This window comes from Copadichromis virginalis, linkage group LG2 (assembly GCF_057382275.1).
Source record: "Copadichromis virginalis isolate Kocher_CV1m ecotype Utaka linkage group LG2, C_Virginalis_male_GT1.1, whole genome shotgun sequence".
Taxonomy (NCBI): Eukaryota; Metazoa; Chordata; class Actinopteri; order Cichliformes; family Cichlidae; genus Copadichromis; species Copadichromis virginalis.
Genome location: NC_140619.1, coordinates 1,297,100 through 1,313,777, shown reverse-complemented (window position 1 = coordinate 1,313,777; position 16,678 = coordinate 1,297,100). Strand labels below are relative to the sequence as shown.

Genomic DNA, 16,678 nt, shown 5'->3' with positions numbered 1-16,678 from the left:
GGATAAGAAGGAATAGAGAAACAAAAGAAACAGAAAGAAAGAGAAAAAAAAAGTCAAGGATAAAGACAACTGACACCCAGATGGCCCAGAGACCCCGGCCTTCAACGGGCCCCAGGAGTACTGAAGACCTGCAGTCACAACGTTGTGTCCAGCCCAGCAAAGGAAAGTGCACAGCTGACCCCGGCACAAGCTGAGGTCGGGGCCCAAGAGTCCAGATACCCGAGAACCACCCATCACGGCACACTGTTCAAAGAAATACCTTCAGAGAACCAGTGAACTGCTGCTTCAAACCATCAACATTGCACATTACCAATAAATACAGTATCTGCTGTGTCAAGTGACATCTTACTTGAAAGATGTACGGCCTAGATTGCCACATTTCCTGCTATGGAAAGGTAGGGTAAAAAATACATGTCAGCCTTTGGGAAGCTTGTTTGTTATTCTTTAACAGTAAAAACAACAACAATAATATAAAAAGGTATATTCATTTTCAAAAACAGGAACAAAGTGCTGGAAAATTCTGATGAATCTATAAGCGTTCATACAGAGAGCTGGTTCATGCTTACATTAATTATTTAAACTTAATGTTTTTTTCTTTAATAGAAATATTAAGTGTGGGTTTCAGGAGATTCCTCCAGGTGCTGCACTTTTAAGGAGTGATTTATGCCCTGACATCTGATTCTTGTCAAGAATTCGAGTAATGTCTTGGGAAAGACGTTTAATGTCTAATATGTAAACCCAGCGTAGGATCAATCTTGTCTCCGCTGCTACATTTCAAAACGTAAAATTTGCTTTATGCATCGTAACATCCATAGGACGTCTGGAGAAGCCAGAATGAAAAGAAGAAGGAGGTCACATTTCAGCATATTGTTTACTTTTGATACGGGAACAATATCTTACAATCTGTAATAAAAACAATATATTACTCCTGGTAACATCAGCAAAGAGTTCAGAGTTCTGTGGTTGGAGGAACAAATCCTACTTGGTTTCAGGCTCTTTGTTTATATCTGAATTCTCCCAAAATGCTGCAAGTTTACACAGATGGTGAAACCAGCAGTCAAAGGATTATGAGAGCCAGTTATGCTATTGTGAGTGGGTTTTACATTATTGCCGTTTACCAAGTTATTTAACATTGTAATCCTCTGTGGAAATAAAGCAGCCACTCTTCTACAGCTGAGGGCATTAGCACTGAACAAACATGTTTAACAAAAGTTCCAAATACTTCAGCTCTCAGAAACAGATGCCCGATCCACATTTCTGCTGTGTGGTGTAGTCACAGCCGTGACCGGACTATCTGCAAACCCTGATGGCTGGAATCAGAAAGAGCTGCCTGGTGGACACAGTCCTATCCTCAAGTAAACAACATCTGCAGGTAGCAGCACCTGCTGTGGCCCCAGCCAGCTGGAGGCCTGGTCAGGTGATGGAGAAGGAACCTGGGCCTCGCTGATATCACCTGCTGGGAGAGGGCTCTTCCCTCATTAGCTGAAGGGAGCTTAATCCCTCTTTCTATCCACAGATTCAGAAGGGTCTTTAGATATCCTGCATTACACACAGGAATGACAGGGTTATGCATAACAAACAAGAAAGCAAACTTACACAGATGCATGTGTCACACATGCTTGGTGTGCAGCATGTTTGGAGCATCGTGCTGACTCTGTGAGACTCGAGTGTAGCTGATTGAATTTAACCAGCGTTTTGTTGGGAAAGGCTTTTATTTGCTGCAGGTTATATAAGAAAAGCAGAGAAAATAACATTCTTGTTTTTTAACGTTGCCTTGTTATTCGTCATTTATTAACCATTGTTTTGGTCACAGAAGCAAAGTTTGAAAGGTTTTTTCTTCCCTTCCCTATTCTAAGCTGTCAAAGCACAACATTTAATACAAAAGAACAAAGACTGTACTCCACCGTGTCACTGATGTTTCCTCCTTACAATGTCAAGAGCCCTCTGATGCTCTTTAGCTACATAAACATAACAGAATGAAATCAGTGTATCTGTGAGAATCAACTCTTTCACAGATATTTGATGAGGGGCTACGCTGACACAGCCCCGCATCAGATATGCAGCAGGAATAGCTCAGTGGCTTCTGTCAGTGGTTTCATTACCAAAGCAAGAATACAATAAGGTGAGGATAGTGATAAATAACAAGTGTGTAGAACTGAAGCTGCATGAATTCACCAGGTTTAAATATTAAGCTTGCATTATTCCTAATATTAGTGACAAAAACTTTCCACTTATTACTTTAATATAAATGTGTAATTTAGAACTTCAAGGCTTCCAGTCTTTTTTGGTGGGGCGTATAATGGTGTACATTTTTAATAAATGAATAAGCACCTCTGCCTTCAAGGCCTTAGGAAATTTGAAATATTTCTGTATGCCCTTGCCACCGGGTGTATATATAGAGTCTACAGCAGGCTCGGCACAGGGACATGACAGGGCAAAGGCAATGCACTTGGTCTGTTTGTTTCCCTCAGAGGAAGCTTGTCCTTAGTATTTGACCTTTCCTAACTACAAGTTGTGAGATGCTCGTCAGTTTTGTGGAGACCAGCTCTCGTCCTGGAGCTGTGTCTTGGTCAAGGGCAAGGCCAAGCTCTTGATCAGGGCATGAGCGCACTGTTCTTTTACATGGTGTGCAAAGAACCGAGGCCTGTCCAGGGGTAGAAGGGGCACAATACAAGCTCCAAACATGCTCACGGGCGATCGTGGCTCAAGAGTTGGGAGTTCGCCTTGTAATCGGAAGGTTGCCGGTTCGAGCCCCGGCTTGGACAGTCTCGGTTGTTGTGTCCTTGGGCGAGACACTTCACCCGTTGCCTACTGGTGGTGGTCAGAGGGCCCGGTGGCGCCAGTGTCCGGCAGCCTCGCCTCTGTCAGTGGCTACCTCTGTGGCTACAATGTAGCTGCCATCACCAGTGTGTGAATGTGTGCGTGAATGGGTGGATGACTGGATATGTAAAGCGCTTTGGGGTCCTTAGGGACTAGTAAAGCGCTATATAAATACAGGCCATTTACAAGCAGCAAATCTGTCACTTGTGTTTTTGTTGGTGTTTTAGTCTAAATTGGTATCAGGGGCATGCCTTCTTTAGACAGATGATAAATAAAAACATGAAGAAAAGGACACTTTTCTATCTAAAGTTCAGTCTAACCGTTTCAGGAAGCTAATTTGTTCTCTAAGTTTCCTCCCCTAGAAATCAGTATAAATTAAAATATAACAGCTGCAGCTGTAGCTTAGTCAGTCCATCCAATGCTTCAGCGACGGTGTGTGTAGGAGCCTGTGGTCCTGTCCATCAAACACACTTAAAATTAAAAGTCCAATGAGAAAATGCAAAACATAAATCAGCTCTCTAATGTTGTGCATCCAAGTAGAGAATTGCACTTGATGCATGTAAGGATTACAAACTAATTTCAAAGGCACTGAGGTGCTGGGTAGAGCACAGAGGAAGGAATTACATTTGCAACGTATGCTATCATTGCAAATTTAGTCGAATAGAAGCAGTTTGGAGTTTCATATACATAGTTTTTCTAAAGATTAGTGTTAAAGTGAATTGTTAAATGTTGTCATTTTTATGCTTACCATCTCTACATTGTTTCAACTCTCCTTTGTCCACCCCCCCCCCCCCAGCCTCTCGAGGTTCTGGGGGGGCTGTAGTGTTTTATCACAAGCACATCCTTGTGAAGGGTTGTTTGATGTTTGGGAAGCTTCCTGCCCTTTTTATGGCTTCACTGTGTTGTGCACGGTGAACCAATACAGGGATAGAACCACATATTGGGTGTGGGGGAGATTATTTTATGACTAAGGATGTTGTTAGAAACAGTTGGAAGTCACGCACACAGAGAGACACACATTCTCACATGCGGAGGCCAGATTTGGGGTCATTGTGTGGTAGACACCGACGAGGCCTCCCTTGCAAGTAAAACGATCGATCGCTGACTTGTTTTCTTCATGATGAATAAGTCTCTAAACTAGCGGGGCTTGTGGAAACACAGACCCAATAATTAGATCTCAACATTTCAGTTGATGTTTAGCATAATCTGATGACTCCGTTTGTTTTACCAGTTGTGCCGTATTTGAAATAAAGACTGATAGAATAGTACAAACTTTAAAGAACGAATAGAATAGAGTAGAACAGAATGGACCATGTTGATCTTCCCTTTCTGAGGCAGAGCGACTGGCAGAGCACACTGTTGTCTGTGCTCCATGTAGAAGTTTAGCAGAAGTTTTTGTGGAAGTTTAGGCTCTTTCAACTTTCTGAGGAAGAGTCTCTGCTGTTTCTTCTTGTGCAGCTTGGAGGTGTTAGTCGAGTGTTCGTGTTTGTGTAGGAAGATGTTTTTACAGTGTGGTGTTGCTACTTTGCTGAAGGAAATGTCCTAAAATCAGTCCAACACTTGTTATTGTCGGTTAATGGTGAATCACAAAACAATGCATGTTCATACTTGCCTTGGTACATTTTGATTTAGACATACCACTTGGTCCACAGTTTTCTATTGGTACTTGCTTTAGTTCTAAAGGAATGGGTCAGTGTTCCCATGATGTGTATTGTATCTACTTTTGCACATTTTGGTGGAATATACAGTACCATACCCGTCTGGCTAGAATCCACAGAGTAAAGTCGCGCTCCTTTGGGCCTGTTTGCAGTTCCTGTGGAGAACACTGGGCAGATTCACTATTCAGTCACTTAAACAGAGCCTAAACCTTCAAGGTGACATGCCAGATCGTGGTGGGGGCGGCATCACGGGCATCGGCAAAAAAAAAAAGTTGCTCGTACTCATGTTGCCCTGACGTCAGCCAGCACATTTTGGAGATGTCACAGGCACCGATTGGTTTTCTGTCGCCCATTTGCTGGGAGTAAGGGCGCCCTCCGTTTGCGAGGTGCGCCTGCTGCTTGTGGCACAGGGAGGAGAGGGCGGGGCGGCGGGCGATTCTCTGGCTGGCTGGAGCAGCATCTAATAACCCACCCCCAAAACAAAATAAAATAAAAACAAAACAACAAACACAAAAACACCAGACATCATGATACAGACTTATAATTTGCACCGATGTCTTTTTCGAAATTCTATACCCGAAAAGTGAGCGCGAGAGCCCTCGGTGCGCATGCTCGCTGCTGAAGTCAAAGTAAACTTTATTGTCATCTCCGCTACATGCAGTCCAGGATATAGAGAGACGAGACGACGAGGCTCCAGTTACAGCAGTGCAAGTAAACCAACAGTATATATAAGAGGAGTAAGAAAATAAATATACACTTTAGGACTCGGGGTAAAGGATCAATAACAATTTAAAATTTATATTTATTTGATGATTTAAAGTCTCACACACAACCCGTCGAAAGGGGAGGAAGACCTGCTGCTTCCAAGTAGAGCACATTTCATTCATAATGTTGTAAATCCAAGCCCATTATGTATTCATGATTTGAATCCTGGGTTGTGTGAAATCCCAGGAATAAACAAAGTGAATCTGTGAACTAAGGTGTAGGTCTGTTAGATCATGTTGTGGTGATCCTCGAGTTGGGGGATGATTGTTCATACTGGAGTGCAAAATTAAAACCAAGATGGACAAGAAAAGTTCAAAGCCATCAGGTGCTCAGTTTAGAAAAAAGAGAAAAGAAGACGAGGAGAAGCGAGCAACAGATGCAGGTAAGCAGATGTGTGATTGGATGATGGCAGGTCATCCTGAAACAATCAGAATCAGAATACTTTATTAATCCCTAAGGAAATAATGTGGGTTACAGTTGCTCCAAGAAGAAATGGTAAAAACAGCAACAGTAACAGACTAAACTCCAAACATTATGTTACAGATTTTACACATTTAAGAAATGGCACTGATATATACAGATCACTCAATTATAAAGATGAAGGATTAACAGAGGTGATTATAAATAAATATCAAGAAAATTGACAAGAATATTCCAGAGTAGAAAAGAGTGTGTGTAAAAAGGATGTTACTATTGCAGTGTTCACAGTGTGTTAGATGGAGGAGTAGTACAGGGAGCCACAGGCAGGAATGATTTCCTGTGTCGTTCAGTGGTGCTTTATGGGTAATCTCAGTCTCTCACTGAGCGTGCTCCTGTGAATAGCCAGCATGTCATGGAGTGGGTGGGAGGTGTTATCCATGATTGTCTTTATCTTGGACAACATCTGCCTCTCAGACACCACCCTAACGGAGCCCAGCTCCATCCCCACAACATTACTGGCCTTGTTATCAGTTTATTTAGTCTGTTGGCATCTGTGACCCTCAGCCTGCTGCCCCAGCATGCAACAGCACAGAGGACAGCACTGACCACAACAAAGATACAACAAGAAAACACCAATTAGTAGGTATAGTGAAAACTTCTGTTTACGTGTGTTAGTCACTTGGCTATGATAGTAAACAGTAGAGACTGATGTAGCTGACTGAATCTTTTGGACTGTTCAGCACAATATTAATTAGTCATCGTCAGTTGTTGATTTGTCCTATCTGCATACTATGCACACTCTGTCGCTCTTACTTAAATTCAGTATGGTTCCAATAACAGCTTTTACAGTAAAATATGTTAATGTACAATCCTTAATAGAGGGGCCAGAGGGGCCGATGGCGCAATATGGCAGCCTCTGTTCTGTCAGTCTGCCCCAGGGAAGCTGTGGCTACAACCATAGCTGCCTCCACCAGTGTGTGAATGTGAGAGTGAATGAATAGTGGCATTGCAAAGCGCTTTGGGTGCCTTGAAAGGCGCTATATAAATCCAATCCATTATTATTATTATTATTATTATTAATATATTTTGTGTGTGGGCGTGGGGTGGGTGGAGGGGCGCCAGAGGGGGTGTTCACCCAGGGCACCGAACAGGCTAGGACCGCCACTGCCAGATGTCTTTCATGTTGAAACTAAAATTTTGCAGAAGATTGACTAATGTGCATCTTAATTCAACAAATGTTCTTACTCTGTCGTTTAATATGAGAACGCCCTGTAAAAATACACAAGTTGGAATTTTGAAGACAAAGTGACATTTAGAACAATACGGCACAAAACCTTATGACATAAAAAGCTGCTGGATTTACTGAAGTGTTACTGAGAGTTGTGAACAGTGCTATCATGACATCATAGCTTATGTACATGCTTTTCAGGAAGAGAATATTTAAATGAGTCACACAAATGTAAATGAAAAATTCTGTGGTACAAAATTTACTTTGCAAACTGTACAATATATAATGTGGAAGACAATAATGTCTTTTGCTACAAGGAGATAAAATTGTTAGCAGGGAGAGATGTTAGATGAGATGGCTCAGGACCCAAACTGTGTCCTCAAACTCTGTGTTGAACCTCAGTAAGTGTTTTAGGTTGACCCTGAAATATTACTGCTCCACAATAAAACTGATTCAAATTGACTTGAACTGAGCAGAAATGAACTGAACGAGTGCACAAACATCCTGCATTGGATCTAAATCTTGGCTGCATCTTTGTGTCATGGCTCCGTCTCTGTTGGTAGGTCTACTCTGTTCTTCCCTCTCATGCCAGCTGTCTGGCTCCACCACTTTCTCCTCTGCCTCTTTGGCCCCTTGTGAACTGTGTACAAAAATTGATTAGTTTAATTAGTCCAGTCGTTATCTGTCATTGGAGTGCGCTACACCATAACAGGCCCAGAGGAAATGATTGATGGAAGGGTGGAAGGCAGGAAGGGGTGTGTGTGCGTGGAGGTGCATTTATATGGTGGAGAGATAAGAACGGCTCCTGTACATTGTGTCCAAGAGAGAGAAAGGAAGAAGAAAGTTAATAAAGAGAGCAAGAGCAATGAATATGAGGATCAGAATAAATAAAAATAGTTAGAGGAAGGAAGAAGGGAGTGGTGAGATTAGGGGAACAGCAGGAGATGCCAACAGCATTCTGAACATCTGTTTACGCTCTACGGATTTCTGAGAACACATAAATATGGACAGTATTTCCCAACATGCTACAGTGTTGGAAGGCAGGCCAGCTGTTCTACTCATCATCGATTAATATTACTTACCACCACTGCAAAAAAAAAAATGAAAGGAAAAAACGAAATAACACTTGAATCAAGTATAATTCTTTATGGGGGTAGGTGGTTGTGTAGGGGTAAGATTTTTATGACAAGTGTCAAATTTACACCAAGAGAAATAAGTAGGAATGTGTGTAGAAAGGAATCCTGGGTTTTTGGATTAACCTCCTGTCACTCCAGTAAAAGACAAGAGACGTAAATGACTGGTGGCAGTGCAAAATAATTACACTTGTGGTCCAGCAAGGACATTTAGTCTTGCCCCCAGTAGCAGAAAGCAATCAGTTTGCTTTGGAAGGAGCTGAAATGCAATAAATACTCTAATGCAAATGTCTGAGCACAAAGCATTCAGCTGGAGAAAAAACAATGTACATTAATATTTCAAGACTGTGCATTGCATGAGGCAATTTAAAGGCCGGTTTCCCAGTCGTGTTACGTCTGGGTGGCTGCTCTATGGTTTGCTATTGTTGTTCCTGCAGTTTAGAGGTAATTAATCATCTAAATATTTAGTGGTTTTAACTTTATTACTGAATTAGACTCTAAGGGTTTAGAGCAAACTTGTAATTGGGCTTAAAGGAAAGCTTCTGCTTCTATGGCACCAACTTTAGCTGTGAACACTCTTGTGAGTCCTTAGTGGCGAAGTGCTTTTCACAGAAGGAAAACCACACGGTAACGATTCACTACAGTTCAATAAAAAAAATCAAGAAGCCAGATTAATTTGTTTGAATTACAATACAAAGTAAAACAGCAAGTGTTAATGTAATATATGCAAATTGTTTATCACCTCTACACTACACAATGACCTGCAGTAATGTGGAAATACTTGAACCATTTATGTTTAAAAGAAAAAAATGGTTTGGTATAAGATTGGACTATTACTTGGGTAGTAATCTGTTACTAATGTACACAATGAAGTATGCAACTAATCATTAGCTGACGTTGCAAAACTCACCTTTCCCTGGTTATCTCCTCTGTGGGATGTGGAGGATAAAAAAATAAAAGCAGCTCAATTACTGTCATGGCCCTGTGCCTCCCCGGCTAGCCCAGTCTGGCTACAAGTGTTTTTGCCTCTATTGTCCCTTCTCTCTTCCCTCTCGCGCTCAGCGCACCACCGGGGCGGAGTTCTCTGTGGGCTCCTGCACCTGGCTCCCGCACCTGCATACAATTTCCTGTGATCAGCGCTCACTGTAGCTCGGTACTTAAGGAGGTGGCTGGAGGTGCCTCGTCGCTGGATTATTGTGTAACTCTTGTTAGTGTTCTCTAGCCTCTTCGAGTAATATTCACAAACCATTCTCTTGTCTCTGTGTCAGATTCTACCCGCCTGCCTGAGGACTTCCTACCCCTGCTTAGTTGAGAGTGGGTGAGTCGGCGTGGTGCGAGCTGAGAAGAGGAGTATTTGTGTTGAAGTGTTTTCCTAAAACTGCCCTCATGACCCTTGGAACCCCCTGGACCCGTTCCCCGCACTTGTAGATATTGCACTTGGTGACTGTGGAAAAATAAACAACTCTTGTGATTTCAGTCTGCGCTAGTCCTTTCTGCGTGTGTGACAATTACTCTTTAAGGATCTATAAGGAACCAAAGTAACAGGTGAGGGTTTTTTTAATCAAAGTATAGTATATTTAATATATGTTAATGTGTAAAAATACACATTAATATATATTTATTCCCCTCTCACCCCTGAAGGTGGTTTATCCTTCAAGCTCGGGTCCTCTACCAGAGGCCTGGGAGCTTGAGGGTCCTGCGTAGTATCTTAGCTGTTCCCAGGACTGCGCTCTTCTGGACAGAGATCTCCGATGTTGTTCCCGGGATCTGCTGGAGCCACTCGCCCAGCATAGGAGTCACCGCCGATCACCACTGGGACCACTGTTACCTTCTCCCTCCACATCTTCTCCAGCTCTTCTCTGAGTCCTTGCTATTTCTCCAGGTTCTCATGTTCCTTCTTCCTGATGTTGCTGTCATTCAGTATCACTGCATCTATCACTATGGTCACCTTCTTCTGTTTGTCCACCACCATTTTGTCCGTCTGTATCTGGAAGTCCCACAGGATCTTAGCTCGGTCATTCTCCACCACCCTTGGGGACGTCTCCCATTTTGACCTGGGGACTTCCAGGTTATACTCGGCACAGATGTTCCTGTACACTATGCCGGCCACTTGGTTATGGCGTTCCATGTATGCCTTGCCTGCTAGCATCTTGCACCCTGCTGTTATGTGCTGGATTGTCTCTGGGGCATCTTTACACAGCCTGGGGTCTTGCCTGGTGTGATAGACCCCAGCCTCTATGGATCTTGTACTCGGAGCTTGTACTTGTGCTGCCATGATTAGTGCCTCTGTGCTGTCTTTCAGTCCAGCTTTGTCCAGCCACTGGTAGGATTTCTGGATATCAGCCACCTCCTCTATCTGCCGGTGGTACATACCGTGCAGGGGCCTGTCCTTCCATGATGGTTCCTCGTCTCCATCCTCTTTCTTGGGTTTCTGCTGCCTGAGGTATTCACTGAGCACGCTGTCAGTTGGGGCCATTTTTCTGATGTATTCGTGGATGTTCGTTGTCTCATCCTGGACTGTGGTGCTGACACTCACCAGTCCCTCCTTCCTTCCGCTTAGTGTACAGCCTCAGGGTGCTGGACTTGGGGTGAAACCCTCCATGCATGGTCAGGAGCTTCTTGGTCTTGATGCCAGTGGCTTCTATCTCCTCCTTTGTCCAGCTTATTATCCCAGCAGGGTACCTGATCACGGGCAGGGCGTACGTGTTGATGGCCCGGATCTTGTTCTTACCATTCAGCTGACTCCTCAGGACTTGACTGACCATCTGCAGGTACTTGGTGGTTGCAGCTTTCCTAGCGGCCTCTTCATGGTTCCCATTCGCCTGCGGGATCCCAAGGTACTTGTAGCTCTCCTCTATGTCTGCAATGTTGACTTCTGGTAGCTCGATCCCCTCAGTTCTGACTACCTTCCCTCTCTTTGTTACCATCCGACTACACTTCTCCAGTCCGAATGACATACAGATGTCATTGCTGTATATCCTGATGGTGTGGATCAGTGAATCAATTTCTTGTTAGCATACAGCTTGATGTCATCCACGCAAAGGAGGTGGCTGACAACTACTCCATTCCACAGTTGGTATCCGTAGCCAATCTTGTTAACCCTTTAAGACCTACCATAAAACCCAGTCCGCCAGAGCTTATATTGTATTTTTAAATGTTGTGGTGCCATTTTTGGGAGCATTTCAAGTTGATATACATCAATACAACCATTATAGCCCAAATTTTAATAATATGCATACATTAAGTGCATAGTAATTACATAAATTGCAAAAAAGTGCAATAAACTACAAAAAAAATTGAAAATCGTTTTTGTTTTTTTAACATATATTTCTAGTTAGAGAAATTTAAGAGGCTTATCCCTCAAAACTGTAAATACAAAAAAGTTGCACAAAATAGTCTGCAACAACAGGAAATTTATTTTGAATATCTTCATAGTTTTATTTTTGAAATATACCAATTTTTATATACTGTAGGAAAAACGAAAATAAATATTATAGTGCAAATTTGCAAAAAAGCAGCATGTGCATCAAAATAAATTATTTCCAGCAGTGCAATATGAGTCCTAAACGACACAGAAAGTCATAAAGTCAAAGATAACTTTTAAAAACACCAGTATAGGCTCATGAGGCCCTGATGGTAAAAAACTGCATTTCCGCAAAATGACGTCACTTCCAGTTTTGGGCAGGTCATGGCGAACATGCGATAGTTCGCACTGATGGACGTAGGAAGTGTTACAAACAGCTGATCGGATCGGCAAAGCGTGTTTCTGGACTATTATGTTTTTGTTGCTGCAAGTGCTTTTTATGCAGTTTTTGCAAAGCTATGTGTGGAAGGAAACTGTGACTTAGGACAACCTGATGGCATAAGATGTAAGTACAACTCCTCTGGTTTCATATGCAAAAAAAATTATTGCGCTAGCTTGCGTGGTTGCAGTGCTACCTGGATTTAAAAATAGTTACGCAAAACGGAACAGAACACCAGTGGGGACAGAGCATCTGTTTGGTAGATCTCACACTTGATAGTGACTTTTGCTTTGAGCTTGTATTTGGCCTCTAGTGACAGACACTATCTGTACTTTTAAGATTAGGCTTCAAACTTTCCTTTTTTTCTAACGCATGTTGTTAGGGCTTGATCAGGTGACCCTGAATCCTCCCTTAGTTATACTGCAATAGGTGTAGGCCGCTGGGGACTCCCATGATGCACTGGGTGTTTCTTCTTCTTCACTAAATGGGGGTGTCCCAATTCATGGGCTGCATCCTCCTGAGGATTTGTAGGCCGATTACATCACAGCGACGCGATGAAGGCCGTCCAAATTTGTAGACTCCTCCGAATGAAGCCGACAAATGTGACCTCCTTTTCCCCGAAGTTGAAGGATCGGTCGGGTGTGTCCTTCGTGGCCCACCATATCCCAGAATTTATTGCGCGGCTCAGCTCGTTTTCAACAAAGTTTTTAATATTACTCTTATGACTCTTTCTGGGTCACAAAATAACTTTTAACATATTTTCAGGCAAGAATGTAGCTGTGTAAACTTCAAATATCTGCTCGGTTTATCAAGACATCACATATTTGCAAAAGTGCTTCGACGTTTTCAGAGACGTCTGTTATCCACTAGTTTGACAGCTAGCCGGGAGCTTGAGGGTCACTAGAGCCGCCGAGAACGGCACAACTCCCGGCACATCATTTTCAGATCATCACGGTCTTTCGCTACTCAGGTTACTCACGTAATATATAAGTCACTTAGACAACCTAAAAAGTTATTGTTTGGCTTTTTTCTGTTTTATTTGTTTGTGAGTGAATCGGTTTGGCTGAGATTGAAGTTATTAGATTAGGTTAGATAAAATAAAACTTTATTAATCCCCCGGGTGGTTTTCACACAGCTGAATAAATGTCAAACAGAAAACTGATTACACAGAAGTGTGAGATGATCGAGAATTTAAACCAGTGTCCTGTTATATTTTAGATAGCAAGGACCAGACAGCCGAGTTTATTACAGTTTTTCTCAAATGCTAAAACACAAAAGCAAATCCTCTAAACCAAATGACCAGTTGTCTAAACACATTTACTAAATCTAGCCATCATTTACCAATATCATAAACACATGTCACATGAAGACACAATTCACAGAACACAATCCACCGTTGTCATAAATCTAAACACAGCTTTCCTAAAACACAAGTTGCAAAAGAACTCTGCTCATATTCTCAAATGAAAGCAACATGCTTGCCACAGTCAGCAATATTTGAACACAATGAACACACCTGGCGTCATTCATTACACACAACGACTCAAAATTGAAGACATCTGTTGCTAATGCTGTGACCACATGTATAAAAGCGAGTTCAGAGTGCACAGTATGCTGAAGATGCCTGAACACCATGGATGAAGGCAGAGTCAGGGGAAGAGGAATTCGATGCAGAGGAGCGAGAAGAGCTGGCCCTAGAAGGAGAGGAGCAGGCCAACGAGGAAGAGGAGTTCAAACGAGAGGAGGAAGAGGATCAGGCCAACGAGGAAGAGGAGCAGGCCAACATGGGAGAGGAGAAGGTCCAGGAGGGAGAGCAAGACAACCTCGCACCATCATTACGGACGAGATGCGAGCAACAGTTATTGACCGTTTCATCGTCCATGGCATGACAAAGGCTGAAGCAGGACTAAGAGTCCGTCCAAACCTGAGTAGGTTCACCGTGGCCACCATTATCAGGGCATTCAGACAACACAACAGGTACTCGATTGCTTTCTTTGTCACAATACAGTTTTACAAACCTGTGAAAGTAGTCTATTGGTTTCACATCAGTTGTGACTGTATTGTAACACATGTGACAACACATGTTTCTTTCTTTAGAGTTGAAAGAATGCCACATAGAGGTGGGAGGGTTGCCATATTCACAGCGGCACAAGAAACCCTCATTGTGGATATGATTCGTGGGAACAACCTCATCAGACTCCGGGAGATCAGAGACAAAGTCATTGCGGATAATGTCAACTTTGAGAGCACTGACGATGTCAGCTTGGCCACAATAGACCGACTTCTCCGGCGCCAAAAGACGCGGATGAAACAGGTCTATAGGGTTCCCTTTGAGCGCAACTCTGCGCGACACAAAGACCTATGTTACGAGTATGTGCAAGTAAGTATACATCCATGTTCACAGTAGTTAGTGGACATACTGTGTTGCTCAGTGGCCTACATTACTTCTGGACAATACTGTGCTACCTGATTGACTGTTGTTCTGAACACATGTCCACTTTCACATTTTCACAGAGGATAGTACAGTTGGCCAGACCTCATGAGTACCTCTTCCTGCATGAGGCTGGCTTCAACCTGCAGAAACGAAGGCAAAGAGGCCGTAACATCATTGGCCAAAGAGCCATCACTGAGGTCCCTGGCCAACAGGGGGTGTGGCTGTAATATTACCCTTTGTGCGGCCATGGGTTCGGAGGGGCTTGTCCACCGGCATGCTGTCCTTGGGTCTTACAACACCCACCGTCTCCTCACCTTCCTAGGGGAGCTGAAAGACATCCTCCTGGACCGCCAACAACACCATCCTGGGCCCGCACATCACATTTATGTGATCATTTGGGACAATGTCCGCTTCCACAGAACAAACCAAATCAGAGAGTGGTTCACCGCCAACAGTGACCACTTTTTAAACGTCTGTCTGCCACCCTACTCCCCTTTCCTGAACCCTATAGAGGAGTTCTTCTCATCATGGAGATGGAAGGTTTATGACAGAAAACCATACACAAGAGAGAACCTCCTAACAGCCATGGAGCTGGCCTGTGTTGACATCCCAGCGGAGGCCTTCCAAGGATGGATTTGCCATTCCAGGGCGTTTTTCCTGTGGTGCCTGGTAAGAGACAATATAGCCTGCGATGTGGATGAGGTGATGTGGCCCGATGCAGCTCAGCAACATGATGCCGCACAGTGATTGTGGTGTGAATAACGTAATTAAAAAACTTCACACCCTGATCATGTTTTCAGGAGTACTCTTGTGTGCAATAGATTCTGTTTTTGCATTGAGTTGTGTTACAGTAGTGTACGTACATGAAGGATTTTCTATAGATTTATACTCTTCATATGAAACTCACAAATCTAAATGCCTAATCCTCAACAGAGATCTACGACGATCCGTAACTGTATGGTTTCTAAAAATATGCATTGGCAGTTATGAAACAAAGAACCTTCTCACAAATTGAGCATTGTGTTTTCAATTGTTTTGCTGTAGTGTGTAATGATGTGTTTACAATTTTGAAAGCTTTGAATTGCTCTTTTGGTGTGAAAGTTTGAGTTTTGCAGTGGGAAGGTGTGGTTGTGTTTATGTAGCTTTAGAAAAGGGTGTTGTGTTTAGACATTGGGGAACATGATGGAAACGTTTGTGAAATGTGTTTTAGCATTTGAGGAAAAACTGTAAACTCCACCGAGACAGCGGTGATGCTAATCAGAAGACTAGACTGTCCAATTTCACAGCCGTTTATATCTACCCGACCTTCTGAGGACCCGGCCCACATAGACTGAATTGTAATATATGTTTGCACTGATTGCCGATCACACAAGTGAGTCGTCTTCGGTCAGAAGGAATGGTACTCCAGTGATGTAGTTCAAATCACTTGAGAGTTTGCTATCAGAGATAGCAGGGGGACTAGCTTCTTGCTTAGCAAATAACACAGATAAAGTTAAACAAGCATCACTCTTATCCTACAATACTCACGTGGTAAGCACGCACACACATGCATGCACGTCTTTTGTGCATCTGGCCCAAACAACCGACCTCGCACTACAAGCAGCTTCCGCAGCGCCTGTCTACAGTCAAAGGACATATGCCCCTGTACAAGCCACACTTGACGACGTGTCTTCTGAGATGGAGGAGGATGCCATCGCTGCTGTTTTCACCACCTATGACCACACCTGCTTGCCTCCTAAGTGGTACCCCAGATACTGTACCTCCCTACGTCCAACTGCACACTTTTTGGCGTTTCTCTGTGAGCTCTTCCTGCCTCAGAGACTTGAAGACCATGGTCAACCGCTCTGCATATGTGCTGCCCCAGTGTCAATGTGGATGATGGCGTCATGCAGGTAGGCAACATATGCAGCATGCGGATGCGGCAGCCGGTCCATAAGATGTTCGGCAGTTGTGGGGGCTCTCACCAAGCTGAAAAGAAGTGAGACTAAGGTGAAGTGGAGAAGGCTCTGGAGAGAAGGGAGTCTGCCAATAGCCCTTGGTTAAATCTAGTGTTGTGAAAAGCAATATGTCATTTTTTAACCAGGGTCACCAGAGAAGCACTTTCAGCTCCATGCTTTAAGGAGGTTGATATTATACCATATTATACCATGAATGAACTTACAATTTATGGGTGTTATTAGTTTTATTCAATTGCTCCACCAACTCATCACTCTCAGGGTGGTAGGGCATTATACCTATGCACTCAGATGAAATGGCCTGAGGAGGTCCTTTCCAATTAGCTCAAAAGGGACCTCTATTAACAGTAAAAGGCACAAAGTTGCTTTTGGAATGGTAGGTTGGTTTACCAGTGGACATCGGCGCACATCAACCTGACTGCCTGGCGAGTGATTCATTCCAGAGCTTTTTCACATCCCATGTGAACTAAAGTGCTGACTGGAAAATTATTTTCGGTACCTACAACTGGGTGTTCTCTTCCT

General features: G+C 43.3%; 1 pseudogene; it reads left to right on the top strand.

Annotated features, from left to right (window-relative positions):
• Nucleotides 1–13,937: 13,937 nt before the first annotated feature.
• On the top strand, nucleotides 13,938–14,749 carry LOC146716694 (uncharacterized; annotated as a pseudogene).
• The last annotated feature ends 1,929 nt before the right edge of the window (nucleotides 14,750–16,678 follow it).